At 41.7% G+C, this 23,400-nt stretch overlaps 1 long non-coding RNA gene across 1 annotated transcript; it reads right to left on the minus strand.

Moving 5' to 3' along the window:
• Window positions 1-289: 289 nt before the first annotated feature.
• LOC118856129 lies at window positions 290-18,381 on the minus strand. Its single transcript, XR_005010833.1, has 3 exons — window positions 18,287-18,381; window positions 14,786-14,911; window positions 290-951 (listed from the first exon to the last, which is right to left on the minus strand). It is a non-coding gene; the product is annotated as an uncharacterized LOC118856129 (long non-coding RNA).
• Between the last annotated feature and the right edge of the window lie 5,019 nt (window positions 18,382-23,400).

The following is a 23,400-nucleotide window of genomic DNA, read 5'->3' on the forward strand; positions in this document are numbered from 1 at the left end:
TTCAGGAAGAGAGAATGAGGCTGATGACTTTGTGCAACTCTGCCTCATTTCAATCCAATTTCCTTGCAAGTCAAGACATCACCTGTGATGTCACTGGTCCTTTCCAAAAAGTAAGGACAAACAACCTCTTTTATGTACAATTTTCTTGCATTAGAATATGATCTCCTTGTGAACAGGGCTGTGGGTTTTTTGTGGGGGTTTTCCTTTGCTTTGTTTTTGGTCTCCCCAGTATTTAAAAAAACCTAGTAACTGGTACATAGTAAATGCTTAATAAATGCTCGTTCACTGATTGACTGTGAAGTAACATGTTATTTGTGGAAAAGGTAGGTTAGAGCCAGGTTGTGAAAGGGCTTAAATGCCAAGCTAAACAATTTGTAGTTTATCCTAGAAGCAAAAGGAAGCGACCAAAAATTCTTGAGTAGTGGAGTGACGTGGTCGGACATATGTTTTAGAAAGATGACTTCAGCTTCTCCCTGAAACAATAGGCTTTCTTTTGTTAACAGTATTTGTCCTGTGATGCTAAGAGTCATAGAATATCACAGATTCAGAGAGACTGCGCTTGAGGGTCACTCAGAGGACAATGGAAAAGTACCTAGTGGGCATGAGTAAGCTGCAATACATTACCAGCCAAGAATTCTACAAGAGATGCAGCATGAAGGATGTCTTCAGAGAAATGTACAGTCAGAGAAGGTGGCTGATCGTGTGGCGAAGACCAAGGGATAAACAGCGGACAGCTGCATTCGCATCCACACAATGTCACAAGCTCAAGAGGGTGGACCCGCAGCTGTTGCCGCTGCCTGAGGAGATGAAGCTGGACCAAGCAGGAATTCAGCAGGCCTCACGACCTTGAAGATTAATTACATGGAGACTTTGCTTTGGACAGAACTCACTTCTGTTATTCCTTGGGCAAATATTCAGTGAAAACGTAAAGAGAAGAACTTCATCTCAGACCTGAAATGGCAAAAAAAAATTATTTGATTCCCAGTATTATGAGAGAGAAGCCCTAGGAGATGTATTCTGATCAGATGCTGTAAGGACTCTGACTCTCTTCTGGAGGCAAAATGTTGGAAAGAAAATTCAGTACGAGGAGATTCCCTGACTGCCTAATATAAAAACGCAATTTTTTAAAGTAGAATGCAAAATGGAGTACTCGAAGGAAAGAGAAAAATGCAGAAAAACTGGAATTCAGACGAAGAGCAGAGTGCAGAAGCTTCCTACTATCGTGGATCGAAAGAGTTAATTCTGAATAATTTTCACTTCAGTTATAATATCGAAAAGATAAGGAAAGCAGTATCTTTGGTTTGTCCATAAATATTATAGAAATGTTTGTGTTTGGCCTAGGTAAGAAGGAGGTCACTTGATAGTGCATCAATCGATGTCTTTTATTAAAAGAGAGAGATCTGAAGAAAGGCTTACAGCATGTTAGGTGGGCCTCTTGTATTTGATTTATGGGAGGACATAGTCAAGAGTCCATAAGCAGCTTTTGTTGAACCTGTGGGTTTTGTGGAACCCACTGGCTTTCCAGGGCTCATGATATTACTTGCTCCCCCACTGTCCCACTCCTTATTTTCCCATCCCTTCCACTGTGTCCCCGTGGAATTCCAGTTCTACAATTAGCCAACTTCCCTTCATTTTACACCTTTTCCTCTCATGCTCCTTCCATCTTTTGACTCTCACTGAGATTTGGGTCCTCCCACAAGACACAAAATCCCAAGCCTTCCTTTCCAGCACTGGTTATATCTTGTCCCATACCCTTAGACTGACCTGTCTTGGAGGTAGAGTCAGGCTACCCGTCATTTCCCACTGCCACTTCCAGAAACTCCATCCACTGCTCTCACTCAGCAACCTCTCTTCCATTGGGTTTCACAGTATCCAAATTTATCACCCAACCCAGATCCTAATAGCTATTACCTACTAACCTCCAGGACATTCTCCCTCCTTTCTCAACGATTTCAATGACTGGCTCACAGTAGTCCTCTTCACCTCATCAATATATAAATATATATATATAATATATATATATATATATATACATATATATGTATATATATATATTGATATTCCCTCCAATATTCTAGCCCCCCAGTTCCTCAGTCTCCTCAGCTGCTATGACCTATTCCCCCACTCCCTCTCAGCTTCACAGAAAGATGGCCACATTCTTGATTTTGTCATTAGCCAAAGTGTTCCACTCCTTAATCTATAACTCCAAAATACCTTTATCTGAACCCTGTTTCCAATCATTCCATCTTTCTCTATTCCTTATTCCTCTCAAACCTATTCTTCATGCCCATTATGACCCATAATCTCTCCATCTCATTGGATTTTGCCAGGCCATCACAATTGCTCTGGACATATTCTCTTCCCTCTCCCAATCTTGACCCCTTAATGAATCAGTTCAACTCTAACCATTCTTGGTTCCCTCACTCTTTTGTCCTAATGCTATTCACACTTTGAGAAATCTTGAATTATTCCCACCATCCACCTCTTTCTCTCCTACTGGCTGAAAGAAGATAAAGAGGTCCTAAAACGGGGCTAACTAATTGCTCTGTAAATGTAATTTATCTAATTACAATTGGTTCCTCACTGTAGCAAGGCAATTTCTGTATACTTCCCTAATTATTCCCTATCCCATTTCCCCTCAGTCATTCCAAGTCTTCTATTCTTTCCTTAAACCTCCAGTAGTATCATCTCTCCCATTTTCTCAACTGAAGCACTTGCCTCTTACCTTACTGGGAAAAAAAATTAAAGGTATTCAACAAGAACTCCCTCTTCTCTCCTCTTTCTCATCTGACAACTTCTCATTGCACAACCCCTTGACTTCAGCCCCCACCATTTCTTTTTTTCCTCCACTCTCTGACAAAAATGTGATCCTTCTCTTCACCAAAGGTAACCCATCTACTTTCAGCCAAGACCTTTGTCTTGCCACTGAACTTCCATGACTCTGAAGGAGAGAGTGAAGCTGACAATTTTGCAAAGCTCTGCCTCACTTAAATCCAATTCATTCACGAGTCAAGACATCACCCTCATGATGTCATTGGTCCTCTTCGAGAATTAAGGACAAACAACAACAACCCATCTACTTGCACCCTTAATCCTAACCCCTTCCTCCTCCAAGGTATCATCCCCACTCTCATACCTACTTCCTTTCTATTCTTTAATCCCTCTCTATCTGCTGGTTCTTTCCCTGATGCCTACAAACATCCCCTCCCTAGATCTTATCACCCCCACAATTATTGCCCTACATGTCTCCTCCTTTTCTCAGCTAAACTCCTTGAAAAGGCTGTCTACATTCAGTACTTCTGCTTCCTCTTAGTACTCTCTCCTTTTTTCTTTTTTAAATTTTTAATTAGTTTATGTATTTTGAGTTTTCAACATTCACTTCCATGAGTTTTACATTTTCTCCTCTTCTCTCCCTGCTCCCTCCCCAAGACGGCCTGCAATCTGACATAGGCTCTACATATACATTGCTATTAAACATATTTTCATGAGTCATGTTGGTACTCTCGTCTTAACCTTCCACAATCTGGCTCCAGAAACTCAACTGAAACTGTTTTCTCCAAAGTCACTAGTGATCTTTTAATTATCAAACTAATGGCATCTTCTCCATCTTCATCTTTCTTGACCTCTCAGATGCTTCTGAAAGAATTTTTATATAAAATTTTATTTTTCCCTAATTACATGTTAAAACAATTTTTAACATTTGGGTTTTTTTTTAAAGTTTTGAGTTCCAAATTCGATACCTACCTACCTCCCCTCCCTCTTCTCTGAGATGGTAAGCAATCAAATATAGTTATATAGGTGCAATCCATAGTAGTCATTTTGCACAAGAAGACTCAAATAAAACAATAGAACAAAAGAAAGGGAAAGGAAAGAAAGAAAGAGAGAGAGAGAGAGAAAGGAAGGAAGGAAGGAAGGAAGGAAGGAAGGAAGGAAGGAAGAAAGAAAGAAAGAAGAGAGGGAGGAAGGAAGGAAAGAAAGAAGGAAAGAAGGAAGGAAAGAAAGAAAAGAAGGAAGGAAGGAGGAAGAGAAAGAAAAGAAGGAAGGAATGAAGAAAGAAAGAAAGAAAGAAAGAAAGAAAGAAAGAAGAGAGGGAAGAAGGAAAGAAAGAAGGAAGGAAGGAGGAAGAGAAAGAAAGAAGGAAGGAGGAAGAGAAAGAAAGAAAGAAGGAAAGAAATAAAAAAGAAAGAAGGAAAGAAAGAAAGAAAAGAAGGAAGGAGGAAGAGAAAGAAAGAAGAAAAGAAAGAAAAGAAAAGAAAACAAAAGAAAAGGAAAGAAAAGAAAAGAAAGGAGGAAGGAAAGAAAGGAAGGAAAGAAAGAAGGAAAGAAAGGAAGGAAGAAAAGAAGGAAGGAAGAGAAAAACAGCATGCTTCAGTCTATAGTCAGATAATATCAGTTCATTCTGTGGAGGCAGACAGTATGCTTCATCATTAGTTCTTTGGGATTGTCTTGGATCATTGTATTGCTGAGAGTAGCTAAGTCATTCACAATTCATCATGCAATATTGCTGTTACTGTGTGCAATGTTCTCCTGGTTCTGCTCACTTCACTTTGCATCAGTTCATGTAAGTCTTTCCAGGATTTTCTGAAATCATCCTGCTTGTCATTTCTTACCTCTCAGATGTTTTTGACACAATTGATCATCCTCACTTCTTGGGTGCTCTCTTTCCTTTCTGTGTTTTCATGACATTGCTCTCTCCTAATTCTCCTCCTGCCTATGTGACTACTCTTTCTCAGTCTTCTTTGCTGGGGAAGCATCACACCCCCTAACTCTGGTTGTACCCCAAGGTGCTGTACTGGGCCTTCTCTATACTCTTACCACCCATCAGTTCAGTCACCATCTCGATGAATATGCACATTTTCAGCTCTATTCTCTCTCCTGATCTCCAGGACTGTATTACCAAATACCTATTGCACATTTCAGACTGGATGCCCCAGAAGCACCTCAAGCTGAGCATGTCTAGAGCAGAACTCATTATCTTTTCCCCAAACTCACCCCTCTACCAAATCTCTCTATTCAACTGGAGGACACCATCAACCTCCTAGTCACCCAAATTTGCAGCCTGGGTGTCATCCTCACCTCCTCACTCTCACTCACCCCACATCCAAAAAGCTGCCAAACCTTGGCATTTCATTGCTCCCTTTTTTCCTCCCCACTCACACAGCTACCACCCTAGCTCAGGCCCTTGTTGCCTTTCGCCTAGTCTGTTGCAAAATCCTTCTATTTTTGGTCTCCCTGCCTCAAGCCTCTCCCCACTCCATCCTCCACCCAGATGCCAAAGTCCTAAAGCACAGGTCTGATCATGTAACCTCTTGCTCAATAAACTCCAGTTGCTCCCTAGTGCCTTAAGAATCACATATAAATTCAAAATCTTACAAAAAGATGAATGTTGAAAACTATCTTTAGATGTAATTGGAAAATATAAAATACTATTAAGTACAAAAAAACCTTTTTAATTAAAAAAAGAATCAAATATAAATGGGACAGGGGGAGAGAGAAAAAAGAAAAAAGAAATTTACCTAATTTTGTTGTATATTTGGAAGGAAGAGCAAGTTGCACATGGTTGATTTGCAGTTTCACGTACAATTGTCTTTTTTATTACACTATGTTATGGAAATGCTTGTTTTATTCCATAAATTAAAAATAAAATTTTAGAAAAAGAATCAAATACAAACTGTGACATTTAAAGCCCTCGGCAACCTGATGCCCTCCCTGTCTTTCCAGTCTTCTCCCACATGATTTCCCTTCCCACATTCTATGGGATCCAGCCGTTTAACTCCCGCTTGGCATTCCACATACACAGCCCTTCACCCCCATCTCTGCGTTCCCCTGCCTAGAATGCATTCCCATCTCTCCTCTGCCTCTTAGAATCCTTGACTTCTTTTTCCCCTCTCATTTATTTGTTTACATTAATAATATTTATGGAATAAAGCAAGCATCTCCATGACATAGTAAATAGAAAAGATGACTGTACATGAAACTACGAATCTGCTGAGCATAACTGCTCTTGCTTTCTTAGCTCTACCTTCTACATGAAGCCTTTTTCTGATCTTCCCTTCCCTCCCCCCTAGATTCTAGTTCCCTACTTCCCAAAAATAGCTGGGATTCATTTTGTATAAACTTATGTACGTCCATGCTATTTCACCAACTAAAGTCTAGACTTCCTGAGGGCAGGTACCATTTCATTTTTGTCCTTGTGTCTCTGGCACTCAGCACGGTCCCTCACCTAACCTAGGTGCTTAATAAATGCTGTCCACTTACTTACCTGCTGACTAATGGGAGGGCATGGCTAGCTTGAAAATCTGTGTCAATGAAGGAAGACCCCACAAAATGGTCGTGTATAGAGTATGGAATAGATGAGCTGAGGATGCTCCCTGCAAGACTTTATAACATCAGTAAGATCACAGTTCTATAAGAGTGCCAAATTAGCAACAGGGAAGCACTGCGGACCTAGAGTCTGGAAGACCTGAGTTCAAATCCAGCCATAGACACTTACTAGATGTATGACCCTGGGCAAGTCACTTAACCCCCACTGCTTCAGTTTCCTCTTCTGTAAAATGAGGATAATAGTATTGTCCAAAGTTGTTGTGAAGACAAAATGAGATATTTGCAAAGCCCTTCAAAGACCTTTAAGCCCTATATAAATGCTAGCTAGTATTATTATTAGAAAATTAATGGAGGAGCAGCTAGGTGGTGCAGTGAGTAGAGCACTGGCCCTGGAGTCAGGAGGACCTGAGTTCAAATTCAGCCTCAGACACTTGACACATTTACTAGCTGTGTGACCTTGGGCAAGTCACTTAACCCCAATTGCCCTGCCCCCCCAAAAAAAGAAAATTAATGGGGAAAGGGGAGAGACTAGAAGCAGAGAAAACATTTAGATGGTTCTTGAAATAGCCCAGGCCAGAGGTGCTGCAGACTTAAACTGGGGTGATGGCAGAGAAACGGACAGATGTGAGAGATGTCGTGGAGGTAGACTGGACAAGGCTTGGCATCTGATTTGATATGAGAGGTGAAGGAGAGTGAAGGAAAAACAAGAATGACCATGAGCTGTGAACCTGGATGGTTGAAGAAGAATGGTGCTGTCAACAGAATTTGGGCAGTTTAGAAGAGGAGAGGGCTGGGGGGAAGGAAGAGAGAGAGAGAGAGATAGGCAGGCAGACAAGTAGACAGACAGAGTATATATTAATCACTTACTGTATGCCAGGCACTGTATTAAGCACTGGAATACAAATACAATCTAATAAAACCAATTTCTGCCTAAAGGAGAATTCTTTCTAATGGAAGAAGACAAGAGAAAAGAGGGAGCTGGGAGGGAGAATGGATGGCTCAAGTTCAGGGTGGCATGGAGTAGAAATAGCCAGGAAATACAGTGGTCTGAATCTCAGCAAAATAAAGCTGGCCAAAGAGATCCCAGGGTGAGATAATGAATTCTATTTTAAACATGTTCAACTTGAGATACTTCAGAACATCCAGGTATAATTGTCTACTATTTTCAAGGCACTGTTTTATCCAACTTATCTTATCCCTGATACCCTGAGAGGCCAGAATAATACATATCTCTCTATTGTCTGGTCACCTTTTGCAGGAAGATTTCCCAGATTCCTCCTGTCTGGTTGAGTTGGTCCTCTATTTCTAGGCTGTTCACCTGTTTCTATATGGGAGCTCCTTAAGGCCAAGGGCTATCTCTTGCATCAGATTCGGGGGTCTCTAAGGGAGGAAACTGTGTCTCTCATCAGAATGGGAATTCCTTAAAAACAGGGATTTTTTTGAGTACCTATGTCAAACTGGAAACTCCTTGAAGGTAGTGAATGAGTCCCTCTCTCCTCCAATCAGACTAGATGGTCCCTGAGGGAAAGAATTGTGTCTCTATCATCATGGGGGGAGGGGAGGGAAAGGGGTAGTGGAGTGTCCTGAAGAGTGGGGATTTTTATGTATGTCCCCATTATGTATGTCTGGGGTGGGGAGGGTCCTGAGGGCAGGGACTATATTTCTTCCTAAACATGAGCCTAAATCCCCCCTACTTTTACCATATGCAGCTGACTCATCTCCTTAGGACTGCAAGTTTCTTGAAATACAAAGATTTGGCCTTTCGGCTGGCTCCATGGCTTGTCACCACGTGGCCATGTAGAGAACAAAGAAGGCACCTAGACAAGTGGTTCTGGAGTCAACGTCACTGCCCAACGTCTGCTGGAGGGACAGTGAGACAAGGAGGCAACACCTTATCCTTCGACCAATTTTGAGACCCAAGTACAAGCACTCATACATAAACATAGAAACAGACAGCCCTCCCCCCAAACATGCACGTTCTCATATCTGGAGATATACATACACACTTCTATAAACATATATGCACACTCACCCTTGCACTGACAAACAATTGTACATAAAGAGATACACAAGCTCAACCAAACATACACACACACACACACACACACAGAGGATGAGCTCCCCACCCCCCAGAGAGAAGCCCCCAAGGGGCCGGTCCGTGTGTGCATCCGGAATTCACAGACAAAGAGCAGGCGAGGAGGGAGCTTTCATGCTCCTTGTGTTTGCTGAGAGTGACTGAGCTACATCATCATTCAGATGATAATGGGGCCAGTAGGGGCCGCAGCAGGAGGCTCCAAATTCTCCCCCCAGCCTCAACAGTTACCCAGCAACCCAGCCCCCAACACACAGAGAAACAGAGAGATGGGCATTGTACCTCAGCTATAAAATACACCTCACCCCAGAAACACAATAGATACAAAATCTCACCCCTATACGAAACAATTCCTCACCCCAGACTACACATGGGGTCCTGGGCACCCATGTCCACACCTAGAGATTTGTAAGGTGCTTACAGTCACCAGTGAAACACACACACACACACACACACACACACACAACTTTAGGCATACACAGCTAATCTCAAAATCACTTATAGGATCCTAGGATTAGGAGCTAGAAGGGATCTTAGAGCTCACCCAGTTCTTATAAGAACACCCTTTTTTGATAAAAGAGAAAACAGAGAGTCAGTGGCTCTCCTGAGGTCACGCAGCCAGTAAGTAATAGAGGGAGGGTTAAAACCCCTGTCCTCCACCTCTAAATCCAGCTCTCTTTCCAATTTACTGTGCTGTGCCCCCACATCAAATACCCACCAGAATGTCCACAACCACACAACACACGTCAGTGTGGGATCTGAGACAGAGGACACATTGCCTGCCTTTGAAGTTGGATGTGGGCTAAGCAGAGGATTAGGGATGTGAGGCAAGTCTTCCCTGAAACTGCCATTGTCTCCCTTTGGTGTCTCCTCTGTCTACTTCCACTTCAGAGAACTGTGACTCATAGATCCATCGTGACCAGCCCTAGAATGCCAGGGGGATTCCCCATTCTAGCCTAACCTAGACTTAGACTCTCAGTTGCCTTCACTCTGTTAAGACCAGACTTTGGAGGAAATAATACCACATACTATCATTGCCCTGGGACACCCAACAATGGTTCAAAGTCTTCAAGGACAATGTCCAGTGTTCTCAGGGCCGGGCAGGTCACAAGATTGGCACAGGATGACATCACCTGTGCCAGAACCTTACACCAGGAACATGAAGGCATCAGAAAGCAGAGAGCAGAGCAAGCTCTGTTTCAAGGACTAGAACCCACTCCATGTGGGGAACCTAGAAACTCAAGTGGGAGAGGGGTAATAGGGAAGGTTTTTTACTGCCTCTCTGCCCTTACTTCAGAGAGCAAGAACATCAGGACCCTAAGCCCCCAGACACCTACTACATTGGTGGCATGGCTTCCTAGAAAGAGGACCACCTAGCTAGCTCTGAGGAGGGCTGGGTGGGTTAGGTAGCTTAATGCTGGGGGAGTTAAGACTACCCACTCAGGGTTGTGAGTCCTAACCCACAATCTAGTAAAAAAAAAAAAAACATAAAATCATAGGAGCGTAGAATGTTAAAGCTGAAAAGGACCTTAGGGGTCTTTTACTCCTATCCCATCATTTTGCAAAGGAGGAAATTGAGTCTCAGAAGGCACTAATAACTTGCCCAAGGTGAGAGTTAGAACCAGAACTCAAACCCAAGTGAAAACCAGTCCTAAGGCTAAAAAAGCAGAGTAACGCTGGTACTCTTGTGCTAAATCTAATATAGATTTTTTTTAAAAAACTTGTTGAATGAGATTCACACTTCCAGATATAATCCTCTTTTCTATTCTTTGTATATCATACTGTTCCTATTTGTTGATGTTGTCAAGTTTGTTCTCTTAGAAGAAATTTTTTTTAAATGAACTGGGATGGAGGAATTCTTTGACCCCAAAATTCCATTGCTTGACAAATACAAGAGGTTAGGAACAGAAAGAAAGATTCTATATATTCCAAAATATTCAGAACAGCACTTTTTTAATGCTAAGAAAAAACTGAAAATAAAGCAAATGCCCATTAATTAGGGAACATATAAACAAGTTGTAGCACATTAACTTATTGGAATACTATTGCACTGTATTATAAAATATGATAAATATAAAGAATTCTGAGAAGCATGGGAAAATATGCATGAACAGATACAGAGTGAAGCAAACAGAATGAGAATGAAGAAAAATATATACATGATGACTCTGATAAGGTAAAGGGAAAACAACAAAAAGAATGCTATGTAAATATGCTGACCAATCTTGTCCCTGAAGAAGAGATTTAAAAAATGCACCTCCCTTGGGGCAGCTACCTGTCGCAGTGAGTAGGGCACTGGCCCTGGAGTCAGGAGGACCTGAGTTCAAATTTGACCTCAGACACTTGACACACTTACTAGCTGTGTGACCTTGGGCAAGTCACTTAATCCCAATTGCCCTGCCTTCCCCCCTCCAAAAAAAATGCATCTTCCTCCCTCCTTTGCAGAGGTGGGGGAATATGAGTGAGGAACATTGCATATATAACTGTGTTGGCTAATTTTGCTGAATTGTTTTTTCTCTCTTTTTTTATTTTGGGTTATAAGGGATAGCTTGCTAGGTAGAGAAGGGAAAAGGATATATTCAGAAACTCAGGTGCTATTAAAGAAAAAAGGCAGGCTTAGGGGTAGGATCTGTGATTTCATTGACACAGGGGATGCTTAAATTAGAAAAGTCCTTCTACTAACGAAGGTTGACATCTTCTCCACATTTGATAGGTAACTTGCTCAGATTCAGGTGTGTAGGAGACAGGACTGGAACCCAAGTCTTTCTGGCTCCAATACCAACTCTCTATTAGCTACATATACCATGGCATCCTGTCAAAAGATATCAGTAAAAATTAAAATAGAAAGAGCTTTTAGTTGACAAGTTCAACACAAATCAATAATATTGATTATTGATAATATTATTAATAATATTGGCTATCCCAAAGAATGGGGAGGGGGGGGAGCGGGGCACGATAAAAAGGGAACTTTGTTTCAAGTATGCATCAGTGTGGTCCGGTGGGCATAGCACTACCCAAGGCACAAGGCACAAGGCAGCACTACCCAACTGTCCCCCATAAGAGGACCCTTTTCTAACATCAAAAATTTTCAGGTGTGGCATGTCATCCAAACAAAAGCCACCCTATTTCCAGTTACATAAGCATGAGTACAGTAGATGGTCCCACTGTGCTCTGTCCTGGTCAGACCATATATGGAGTGATACCTTTCCAGTCTTCTTACACCTTACTCTCCAATAGGTATTCTTTGATCCAGTAACACTGGCCATTCCATGAACAAGACACACCACCTCTCAGCTCTGAGTATTTTTTCTGGCTGCCCCTGCCCCACCCCCACCCCCCCATGCCTAGAATGCTCTCTTTCCTCTACTAGTGACCTCCTAGACTTCCTTTAAGTCCCAACTAAAATCCCACTTTCTACAGGAAGCCTTCCCCAACTCCTCTTAAGTCTTGTTCTTTCCCACCTTTAATTATTTCCTAATTGTCCTAATTTATTATTTGTTTTCATGCTGTCTCTCCCATTTGATTGTAAGCTTCTTGAAGGCAGGACTTTTGCCACTTTTTGTATCCCCAATGCTTAGCACCATGCCTGACACGTGGTAGATGCTTAACAATATTGATTGATTGATTTCCAGCCATACATTTTAGAGAAAGGTCAAATTTGATTGTGTCTGTAAGGGGGCTGCAGGATAAGGAAAGGCCCAGAAGCAAGGCTATCAAACAGCTGGAGGAAAAAAGAATGTTTGGGTTAGATAAGAGAAAACTTCAGGAAGAAATAAGGAAGTGGGATGCTTCAAGCTTTTGACAGTAGCTGTCTCCAAGCATTTGAAAGACTGTCATATGGAAAAAGCACAAGACTTGTTCAACTTGACCCTAGAGGGTGGGACAAGAAGTAATAGGTGGAGGTGGCAGAGGAGTCCATCTTGGCTTCATATAAGAGAAAATACATAACGAATTAGATTTGACCCAAAGTGGAATGACTTGTTTTAGAGGAATTGTTTTTCTCTCTTTTTTATTTTGGGTTATAAGGGATAGCTTGCTAGGTAGAGAAGGGAAAAGGATATATTCAGAAACTCAGTGCTATTAAAGAAAAAAGGCAAGGATTGAGTTCCCCATCCCTGGAGGCATTCCAATTCAAGGTTAAGTTGAACAGCTGAGGACTCTTCTTACCCTGGCATTTGAAAAAGTCTCTGATTTGCAGGTGACAGGACACAGGTAGAGCAATAAAAAAACCTGCCATGCTTTCGGGAGGGTTTCATGTTGTCTGAGAGGGAGCCAGGCAAATAAACCCCCCAGGAAGCACAGGTAGAAGCCCAGACCAGCACAGGAAGATCCCCTGGATCCCCCAAAATCTTCATCTCAATATCCTTATCTTATAGCTGGGCTTCTCAAACAAGTTACTTATTTCTTAATCCCCTACGATTTACTTTCTATCCCCACTACTGTACTTAAAATGCCTTTTTGAATGTCTCCAGTGACCAACCAATGACTAATGAATCTAATGACCATTTCTCTGCCTGCAATCTATATACTCTTGACTCCTTAAAATTCACTCCTTGGCTTCCATGACAAGACAGTGTTCTGGTTTCCCTTTTCCCTCTCTGACAAGCAGTAAGCATCCAAAACAGGATCCGAACCCAGGTCCTCTGCCTACAGAGGCAGTATCTTCCACTGTACCATGTTGCATCTCTATTTTTTTCTGTCTCCAGGGTGGTACAGTGGAAAGAACATTAGATTTGGAATCAGAAGAATGGGATTCTAATTCCTATTGGCTCCGCCGCTTACTACCTGTGTGACCTTGGGTGAGTCACCTAACCTCTCTATGTCTCAGTTTCCTTATCTGGAAAATGAAGGGTTTGAACTAAATCAGCAGTTCTCAAAGTGTGATCTGTGGACCTGCAGGGGAACCTGAGACCCTTTCAGGGAGGTCTTCAACGTTAAAGCTATTTTCATAACAACGCTAAGACGTCATTTGCCTTTTTCATTTTCATTTTCTCACAAGTGTAGAATGGAATTTCCCAGTAGCTACATACACGACCGGTGAATGAAGGATTTAGCTGTAAACATGAAGACCGAGTTAGCATCTCCTCTGCAGAATTATACGTTCACCTTACAAATGGACAAACCCACAAACGTGGCTGGACTTGTTGTTTTGTATTCATGCAGCACCATCACCAATTACTCATCAAAGATCTTCTTTTTGTGAATGCTCGGTAATAATCCCAAGTGGTGTTGAGATATCCCAAGCATTGGATGTTTTTAATCCCGTGGTATATCCTGGAAGAACTGTATGGAAGTTTATTGTAGTAAGAATGATAACAATGATAACTGGCATTTATATAGGGCTTTTTGGTTAGAGCGCTTTACAAATATTAAGTTCATTTGATCCTCACAACAACCATGGGAGATAGATGCTATTATTACCTCGTCTTACAGGTGAGGAAACTGAGGCAGAGGTTAAATGAATTGCCCAGGGTCACTAAGCTAATATGTCTGAGGCTAGATTTGAACTCAAGCCTTCCAGGTTCCAAGTTCTGCGCCAACCAGCTGCCTCGGATGGCTAGTGGGTAAAACTGGGGCACCTTCTCATAAATCAAGGCAGCAATGCCGAACTATACTTGTAGTCATATTCTTCACTGCTACATACTCAGTTTAAAAAAAAAAACAACTTTTACTTAAGAATGCCCTTGACAAAAGAATAAAAATTTTATTAAATCTCTGCCCTTATGTACGCATCTTTTTAAATATTCCAGGTGATGAAATGGGATGTACACAGAAAGTGTTTCTACTGAATACAATGATTGTCTCAAAAAAAAAAACCACTCGTGTAACTGAGCTGAGAGCTGAACTAACCACTTTTTTTTATGGAACCTCTTTTTACTTGAAAGGACAAGTGATAGACAAGAGTTATTCAGACTTGGGGGTCTGGCTGATATTTTCACCAAAATAAATGGAACCTTTTCCTTCAAGGAAGGAAATAAGCATTTATTAAGCGCCAGCTATGTGCCAGGGACTGTGCTAAGCACTTTTATCTCACTTGATCTCCACAACACCAGGAGGAAAATGTGTACCAGACACCCCGATCTTTACAGATCCCCAACACTTAAAAACACTGTTTTCAGATGAGATCAGTGGTGATATTAACTAATATGATTTTTTTAATATTGTAAAATGAAATGTATCAACATTTGGAACATCTGCAAAACTTGCTAAACCAATATTCTTCAGAATCAATGCATCATGTTACAAGACCATACGTGGGTGAAAGATCCAGACATAGCGCAAGAGAGCCCAATGGATTTTAATGTAACAGAGTATACGTTCATTGATGTGGTTTAAGTTTCCACATTGTAACTAACCTTTATAACATACCTTAGCTTTAGTTATAACCAGTTGTCTGAGTTTTGGTGCAGTTATCCACAATCATCAGAAAAGGTTATTGAGACACCTCCCTTTTCCAACCACTTGTCTTTCTTTCTGAGGTTAGTTTTTCTTCAGCTGAAACAACAGATCACAACAGCTTGAATGGACAAGCGTATATGACAGCCCTGCTGTCTCCTAAAGTGAATTGCAAAAATTTAAAATAATTGTCACTCTTCTCCCTGATTTTTTTGTCCTGGAAAAAATGGCTATTTTAATTAAAAATATTATTTATGTTAACATGTAATGTTCTCTTGTTATTTTTAAATGAATGAATGCATATTTTTAAATTTATCTGTTTTAATTTCTAACATTGGTAGATATATCAGTAATAATATCGATCTTTCTAATATGAATGGATATAAACCCTAGAAACAAACGCTGTCTGGTCCCAAGACCAAAAAGTTTAAGTATCACTGGACTAAACGAACTCCAAAGTTCCTTCCAGCTCTAATGCTATGATATTCTCGTAATAAAAAAAGAGCAGAAGCTCAGAGTGGAGAGAGAATGATGAAAAATCAAATCTCATTTTGAGGAGCTAAAGCAAGTCAGAATAAGAAGCTTAAGGGTTACCTGATGGAGGCCGGATAGATCTATGTTATTGACCCTTCCAGTCACCTTGCCCTGGTATATTAGTTCCTTTTTACTTTGTAAATAAACCTTACCTTGGAAGGCCACTCATCAGGGTGCAGCTGAAATGAGAAGGGGGAAGAAATGGGAAAGAGTTACTGGAACTGAGTACCAAGCAGCAGAAGAAAGGGAAAGGTCAGTCTCAGAGCCATAACTAAAAATTTCTGCACCTGGGGTGGAGGAAGGAGTTCACTTGAGATGATATGAATCCTAGATTTTAGAGCTGGAAGCAACCTTAGAAATCATCCAGTCCCAAGGCTCACTTTGTTGTTAGTTAGTTCTTTCGGTCTTATCTGACTCTCGGTGATCCCGTTTGGGGTTTTCCTGGCAAAGATACTGGAGTGGTTTGCCATTTCCTTCTCCAGCTCATTTTACAAATGAGGAAACTGAGGCAAACAGGGTTAAGGGATTTGCCCAGGATCACATAACCACTAAGTGTCCAAGGCTGGATTTGAACTCAGGTCTTTATGATTCCAGACGCAGTGCTCTATCCACTGTGCCACCTAGCTGCCCGCACCGTTTACTTTACAGATGGAGAAACTGAGGCACAGAGTGGTTAAGGGATTTGCCTAAGGTCATTCGGGTAGTTAGTAAACAGGCAAGACATGAGCCCTTATGCTCTGATTCCAACTATTCAGTGCTGCTTTCAATGTGTGACCCAGCAATGCCACTTCTAGGGCTGTATCCCAAGGAAATCATAAAAATAGGAAAAGGACTCACGTGGACAAAAATATTTATAGCAGCTCTTTTTCTGGTGGCCAAGAATTGGAAATTGAGGGATTGCTCATCAATTGGGGAATGGCCAAACAAGTTGTGGTATATGAATGTAATGGAATACTACTGTGCTACGAGAAATGAACAGGCAGACCTCAGAAAAACCTGGAAAGACTTATATGAACCAATGCTGAGTGAAGTGAGCAGAACCAGGAGAACATCATATACAGTAACAGCCTCATTGTGCGATGACTGACTTTGATAGACTTAGCTCTTCTCAGCATGCAAGGTCTAAGACAACTCCAGAAGACTCATGATGGAAAATGCCATCCACATCCAGAAAAAGAAATAGGAAATCCGAATGCAGATCGAAGCAGACTATTTTCTTTTTTTGTTTTGTTTTGTTTTGTTTCTTTTCTTTCTCACGGTTCCTTCCATTCATTCTAATTCTTCTATACAACATGACTAATGTGAAAATATGTTTCATAGGAATGCATATGTAGAGCCTATATTGGATTGCATGTCATCTTAGGGAGGGGGTAAGGGAGGGAATGGGAGAAAATTTAAAACTTATGGAAGTGAATGTTGAAAACTAAAAATAAATAAATTAACTTATAAAAAAAGAAAATAATTAGAAGTTGAAAGGAAAGACATCGTACACAATGGGTATGATTCATGTGCTTCTCACACCAAATGCAAAAATCACTAGTGATTTATTTCTTGAAGCAAAAGACACTAAGTCTGGCATTAGTCTATAAAGTAAGAAATACCACATGCTAATTAGACACTTGAATGTAATTTAAAAATAAAACCTGAATAAGCAAAAAAAAAAAAAAAAAAAGGCCATTGCTGCCCTGCCTTAGTTACATCTCTTAGCAAATCAGCTGAACACAGGGAGCCAAGCAGGCTTAGGATCAGGAGGCTCAGTATTTCCAGTTAAGGCTCAATGATCAGGAAGGAATTATAAAATAGTAAAGGTGAAAGCCCTGGGGTCCAAAGGCCAAGATCCACTGGATAAGTTCCAAGCTGAGAAACCATTGGCCCCAGGAAGCTAATGGAGATGCATTTAGGCCCAAGGTCCAGGCAGCTGGCTTCTTCACAGACTCTGCCCTCAAGCAGCTTCCTGGATTTTGGGGGAGACACAGGTCCTGCTTTCAAGGAACCCCCTAATTTGAGAGGGAGAAAAAAAAGCCAGAACACAGTCAGAGGAAGAGAAGCAAAGACCATGGTCGCTCCAGTCAGACAAATTCTCCCATCGATACATATGAAGAAGCTGGGGGGCTTGGGACAACCAGAGGTTCATGGGGTCAATCCAATAAGGCTTCCCCAAGAGGTAGATTTTAAGCCATCTTTGGAAGAAAGAAAGAGACCGAGTTTGGGAGAATGGTGTAGAGAAATCTAGAACAGATTCTAAGGCAGAAAGGAAAGACAAAGATGGTATGTGGAACTGGAAGGACAGTGAGTGAATGGACTTCATGGCCTACCAGATAGAGCTGAAAGTACCTTCGAGGTCATCCAGCGCTTAGTGCAGTGCTTGGCACATCATAGGAGCTTAATCAATGTTTGTCAATTGATTGATTTAGTCTAGTCTCATCCCCTCACTTTACAGGTGCAAAAACTGAGGCCCAGTGAGGTAACTTGCCCACAGACACACAAGGAGTAAGTGGCAAAGCTTGGATTTGAACTCAGGCCCTTTGACTCCAGTTAAGGGGTACAACGGATAGAGCTCCAGCCCTGGAGTCAAGAAGACTGATCTTCATGAGTTCCAATCCAGCCTCAGACTCCTGCTATCTGTGTAACCCTGGGCGAGTCGAGTTACCCTGCCTGCCTCTGTTTCCTCATCTGTAAAATGAGCTAGAGAGGAAAATAGCAAAGCACTCCAATATCTTTGCCAAGAAAACCCCAGATGGCGTCACAAGGTGGACACTACTTGAACAACAACCTTCGACTCCTGTCTAGGCCTCACTTTCCCCATCTGTAAAATGAGGGGGGTGAACCAGCTGGCTTCCTAATTTTAAATTCTTTGAGCTCTTGTACAAAGAAGACCTCATCCTGAATCTCATCAGCATCCCAAGGCTCTGCCCTTTCCCCAAGTCTGGGAGGACTTACAGGGCCCTCCAGGCTGGAGGCAGTACAGAAGGGCCTCGTCTTCTTCCAGGACTCCCATTGCCCTCAGATGTTTTAGTTCTCCCAAATCGACCGAACCTGTCCATAGCAAGGGGGTGGCATATTGGACTTTACCCTCTGGTTCCTGTAGCAGGGAACTCACAAGTCCCAGATCTGTTTGTTCGCCTTAAAGTTACAGAGACCTCTTTGCCTGGGGTGAGTGGTGAATTGGAACATAGGAGGAGCATAGTTTGGTGTGGGATTGGTTGGAGGAAGCCCACTGGTGCTCTCCTTCTGCATCCCCGCCACCCCAACCATAATGCCTGCCCAATACCACCCAACTAAGTCCTCCACCCCCAACGCACTTATACACATACACACACCTGGGTCAGTATGTAAGCCAACAGCACCAGGGTAATCATTAACATAGCTGGAGTAGGTGGCGGCCCTTTAATATCCCTGGGAAGGGATGACAGAATCACCCCCACTGGACTTTGGACCCCTGAGACTGATGTGAGGGGGGAAAACAGCTTCTCTCTCTTGAATGTGTTTTGATATATTGTTCCAAAGTGTCAGACCCAACCCAGGTAGGCACATGGAGAAAAGGGTGGGTTTTCCTGGCACCAACCTCAAATTCTCAGGACCCTTTCGTGTCCGTCTCCAACTTCCAGAAAGCTGGGCAGCTGAGCCCATAGAAGAAGGGAGGAGACTGCTCTCTGATCTTTAGTGATGCCTCAGAAAATAGATCTCACGTTGCCCTTTCTCCTCTACCCCAATGTTTCCCGCCAATCAGTTAGTCCACCACCTGGTCTGTAACCTCAATCCTTCCTGTTTCAGTGAGAGCCCACTTTTTTTTTTGTTGCATCATCCAGGAAGAGGCACAGTCAGTAATATCGGTGACATATCCAAAAGATAACAATAGAACATGTACAGACAGATGCAAACAGATTTTCCACACTGCTAACTTGCTGCTCCCAATGGTAATAAAGAGTACCCATGACAGTAACAATCTTTAAATCGAATCATAGGAACAGAAATGCCCCCTCCTCCAGGAAGGCTTACTAGGCTGATCAAGGAGAAATCCAATAGCTTTCTTCCCTCCTTCATTAAGGTAGCAGGTGACGCAATGCTTAGAGCATTGAATCTGGCATGAGGAAGACCTGAGTTCAAATTCAGCTTCAAACACATACTAGTTGTATGTCTCTGGGCAAGTCACCAAGGATCTCTCAGCCTCAGTTTCTTCACCTAGGAAATGGATATAATAATAATAATAATAATAATAATAATGCCTATCCCCCCAGGCTTTGTTGTAAGGACCAAATGATATGATAGTTGCAGAGTGCTCTGTAATCCTTAATGTATTATATAAATGCTAGCAATTTTGTATATTTTTTTTGCATATCCTTCGGTGATTTTGTATATTCTTTGTGTATTCTTCTGCCCACTGATGTCTTGACTTAATGGCATTCTACTGTTCGCTCATTCAGTTTCTTCCTCTGGAGATTGTGTTATTTAAATTCTTTATTTACTGTTCTGTTAATCTGGGCATTTTCTATATTTCTAAATGTTCATCCATTTCATTTAAACTGTCTGCGCCATTGGCATATAGTCGGGCAAAATGACTTCTGATAATTTCCTTTATTTTTTCTTCATTCTCCTTTTCATTTTTGATATTGGTGATTTGTTTTCCTCTTCTTAAAAAAATCAAATTAGCTAATGGCTTAGAATGTCTATCTGTACCGACAAGGGCAGGGTCCATATCTTTGTCACTGTGCACAAAATCGATGAATATTAGCATCGGAAGGAACCTAGGTGACCATCTGGTCTAACCATTCCCCAGAATGGCATCCACATAACATACCTGCCGCATGGTCATGGAGTCTTTACTTGCAGGCTTCTGGTGACAGGGAACCCACTACCTCCCAAAGCATCCCTTCCCACAGATGGATAGCTCTAATGACTAGAGAGTTTTTCTGCAAGCCTCTTTCTGACAACTCACCTCAGTGCAAGGGCTCCAATTTTTTTCTTTATGGGATCAAACAAAACAAATAAATGTAATCCCTGTTCCGTATAGCTCTTTCAATATTTGAACACAGCTACAATGTCATTCCCCATCTTCCCTAAGGCTTCTCTCATTCATACAAGACATACCCAGTTCTTTTTGTCAATTCTCATGATGTGGATGTAAAGTCCTTTCATTGTCCTGATTTTCCTCTTCTGGCTGCTGCCAGTTTATCAGTGTCCTTCCTAAACTGGGGTGCCTAAACTAAACACAACACCCTGATGTGAGCTGACTAGGGCAGTGTACATACAGCAGGACTTTCACTTTCTTCTTCCTCTCTCTCTCTTTTTTTTTTTTTTTTTTGGTTTTTGTTCTTCCTCTCTTAATGAAGCCAATATTCCCACTGGCTTTCTTTGTTGTCCATAACACTGTTAACTAATTTGGAGTCCACTAAATTAACCTCCAGCTCTTTTCCAGACAAATAAGTACAAAGAACGGAACAATCCCTACTTGAAATGAGCTTGCTTTCTAAAAGGGGAATTCAACAAACATTTATTAAGCACTTACTATATGCCAGTTACTGTGGATTAAAAGAAAAAAAAGAAGGAAACACTCCCTTTCCTCAAAGAGCTCAGGTCCTACTGGGTGGAAACTAGATAGAGATAAGTAAATACAAAATATATGGAGAGTAAATATAAAATGACTTTGACCTTGAGAAATCACTACTTCTCTGGACCACTGTTATCAATACAGACCCATGACATCAGCCTTCAAAGGAATGGTCAAAGATACAACCACTGATTTGTAGCTGTCCCCAGCTTCCACAAGGATAAAAGATCTAGGTGCTGGGGAAGGGAAGAGAAGGAACCGAATTTAATTTTTGCAAATGAGTATTAAGCATCTCATGTGTGCAGAACACTATGTTAGGCACTGTAGGAGATATGCTTCATCTCGCTGAAGCCTGGACTCCTTCGCCCAGCTCCTCTTCCATAACTCCTGATTGGCTGTCATGTGTATCCCAACAATTAGCATAGTGGCTGGCACATAGCTGACATTTAATAAATGCATTATCTGTCTGTCAGTCAGTCAGTCAATCAATGAGCTCTCACCACATTCCAGGCACTATGTATTAAGCCCTTGGGATACAAAGAAAGGCAAAAGTCAGTCTGTGCTCTCAAGAATCTTACAGTCTAATGAGAGAGGAGGGAAGGAGGGAATAGCCATTTATATAGCCCCCACTATGTGCTATATAAGCATTGTACTAAGCACTTTTTATACATATTTATTACAAATATTATTTCATTTGATTTAATGAAGACAGTATGAAAACAACTGTGTACAAACAAGGTATGTATAGGATAAATTGGATTTAATTAATAAAGGGAAGGTCATAGCATTAGGAGGGAAATCAGGAAAGGCTTCTCAAAGAAGATTTTAGCCGGGACTTCAAGGAAGCCAGAAGCCAAAGATGAGGAAGAAGAGAATTCTAGGCATGGGGAACAGTTGGTAAAATTTTAAAGAGTCTGCAGATGGAGTGTCCTGTTAGAGGAATAGCAATGTCATGTATTCAAATTGTCCATGAGAAGAAGTAAGATATAAGAAGACTGGAAAGGTGGGAAGGGGCCAGATTGTGAAGGGCTTTGAAAATCAAACAGAGGATTTTATATTTGATCGTGGATGTGATTAAGGAGGCACTGGAGTTTACTGAAAAGAGTGGGTGGGAGGAGGGAAGGGGAGGGTGCTTTAGGAACATTAATTTAACAGCTGAGTTGAAGATGGAGTAGGAAGAGTTGAGGACTTTACATCCACATCATGAGATCAACCAACAGGCCATCGTAAAGGTCCAGGCCTGAGAGATCAGGGCCTGTACTGGGGTGGGAGCAGTTTTAGAGGAGACAAAGGGTTTATCTATCTATCTATCTATCTATCTATCTATCTATCTATCTACCTCCCTACCTACTTGCCTATTTGTTCACTTGTTTAAGACCCATGGAGCTGAGTTTTTTGATAAATATTCTTTCATGCCTGCTATGTGCAGACCCCTGTACATAGCAGTCTTTGGGGTGGAGAGAGAAAGGACAGATTGGGGTAGGAAATACAAGTTAATCAAAAGTCACAGCCTGCTCTTGAATATATACTCATCTGGATGAGATCGAGAAATCCTCAGGTATGAAATGAACTGAGAACAATTAAAAGAAACAGTGTCAATAAAGGTAAAATTATATTCTACAGATGGGAAGGGGCCGCTAGGTGGCACAGTGGATAGAATGCTGGGCCTGGATTCAAGAAGACTCATCTTCCCAAGTTCAAATCCAGCCTCAGACATTTAGTAGCTGTGTGACCCTGGGCAAGTCACTTCACCCTTTTTCCTTATGTATCAAATGAGCTGGAAAAGGAAATGGCAAATCATTTCAGTATCTTTGCCAAGAAAACCCCAAATGGAGTCATGAAGAGTTAGACATAACTAAAACAACTGAATAATAATGACAAATGGAAAACCCAAATGCTGAGTAACGGAAGAGTCAGGGACCACTGAAAAATGGTCTAGAGGCAGTCCAAGGTGGCTTCTTAGAGAAGACTAGTCCAGAAATCAATAAAGGCTGTGACACCAGACCCAGGAATCCACAGAATAGGGGGAACCCTCAAAGAAATGGCCAGATATAGAACCATTATTGGATTTTAGCTGTCCCCAGCTTCCAGAGGATGAAGGGTCCAGGTGCTGATTTTGCAAACAAGTATCAGGCATGTCATTGGACACAGCACTCTATTAGGCACCGTAGATGATATTTTTGTTGCTTAGTTGGGTCTGACTCTTCATGGCCCCATTTGGGGTTTTCTTGGCAAAGATGCTGGCGTGGTTTGCCATTTCTTCCTCCAGCTCATTTTACAGATGAGGAAGCTGGGACAAACAGGGTTAAGTGACTTGCCCAGGGTCACATAGCTAGGAAGTGTCTGAGGCTAGACTGGAACTCGGGATGATGAGTTTTCCTGACTCCAGGCCAGGCACTCTATCCACTGTGCCACCTTGCACAGTCTTTTTGGTCTCCAGACCTTTCCCCAGGCTGACCCCAATGCCTCCTTACCTCCAGCTCTTAGAATCTGAAACTTCCCATGT

Source organism: Trichosurus vulpecula, chromosome 7 (genome assembly GCF_011100635.1).
Source record: "Trichosurus vulpecula isolate mTriVul1 chromosome 7, mTriVul1.pri, whole genome shotgun sequence".
NCBI classification, from domain to species: domain Eukaryota; kingdom Metazoa; phylum Chordata; class Mammalia; order Diprotodontia; family Phalangeridae; genus Trichosurus; species Trichosurus vulpecula.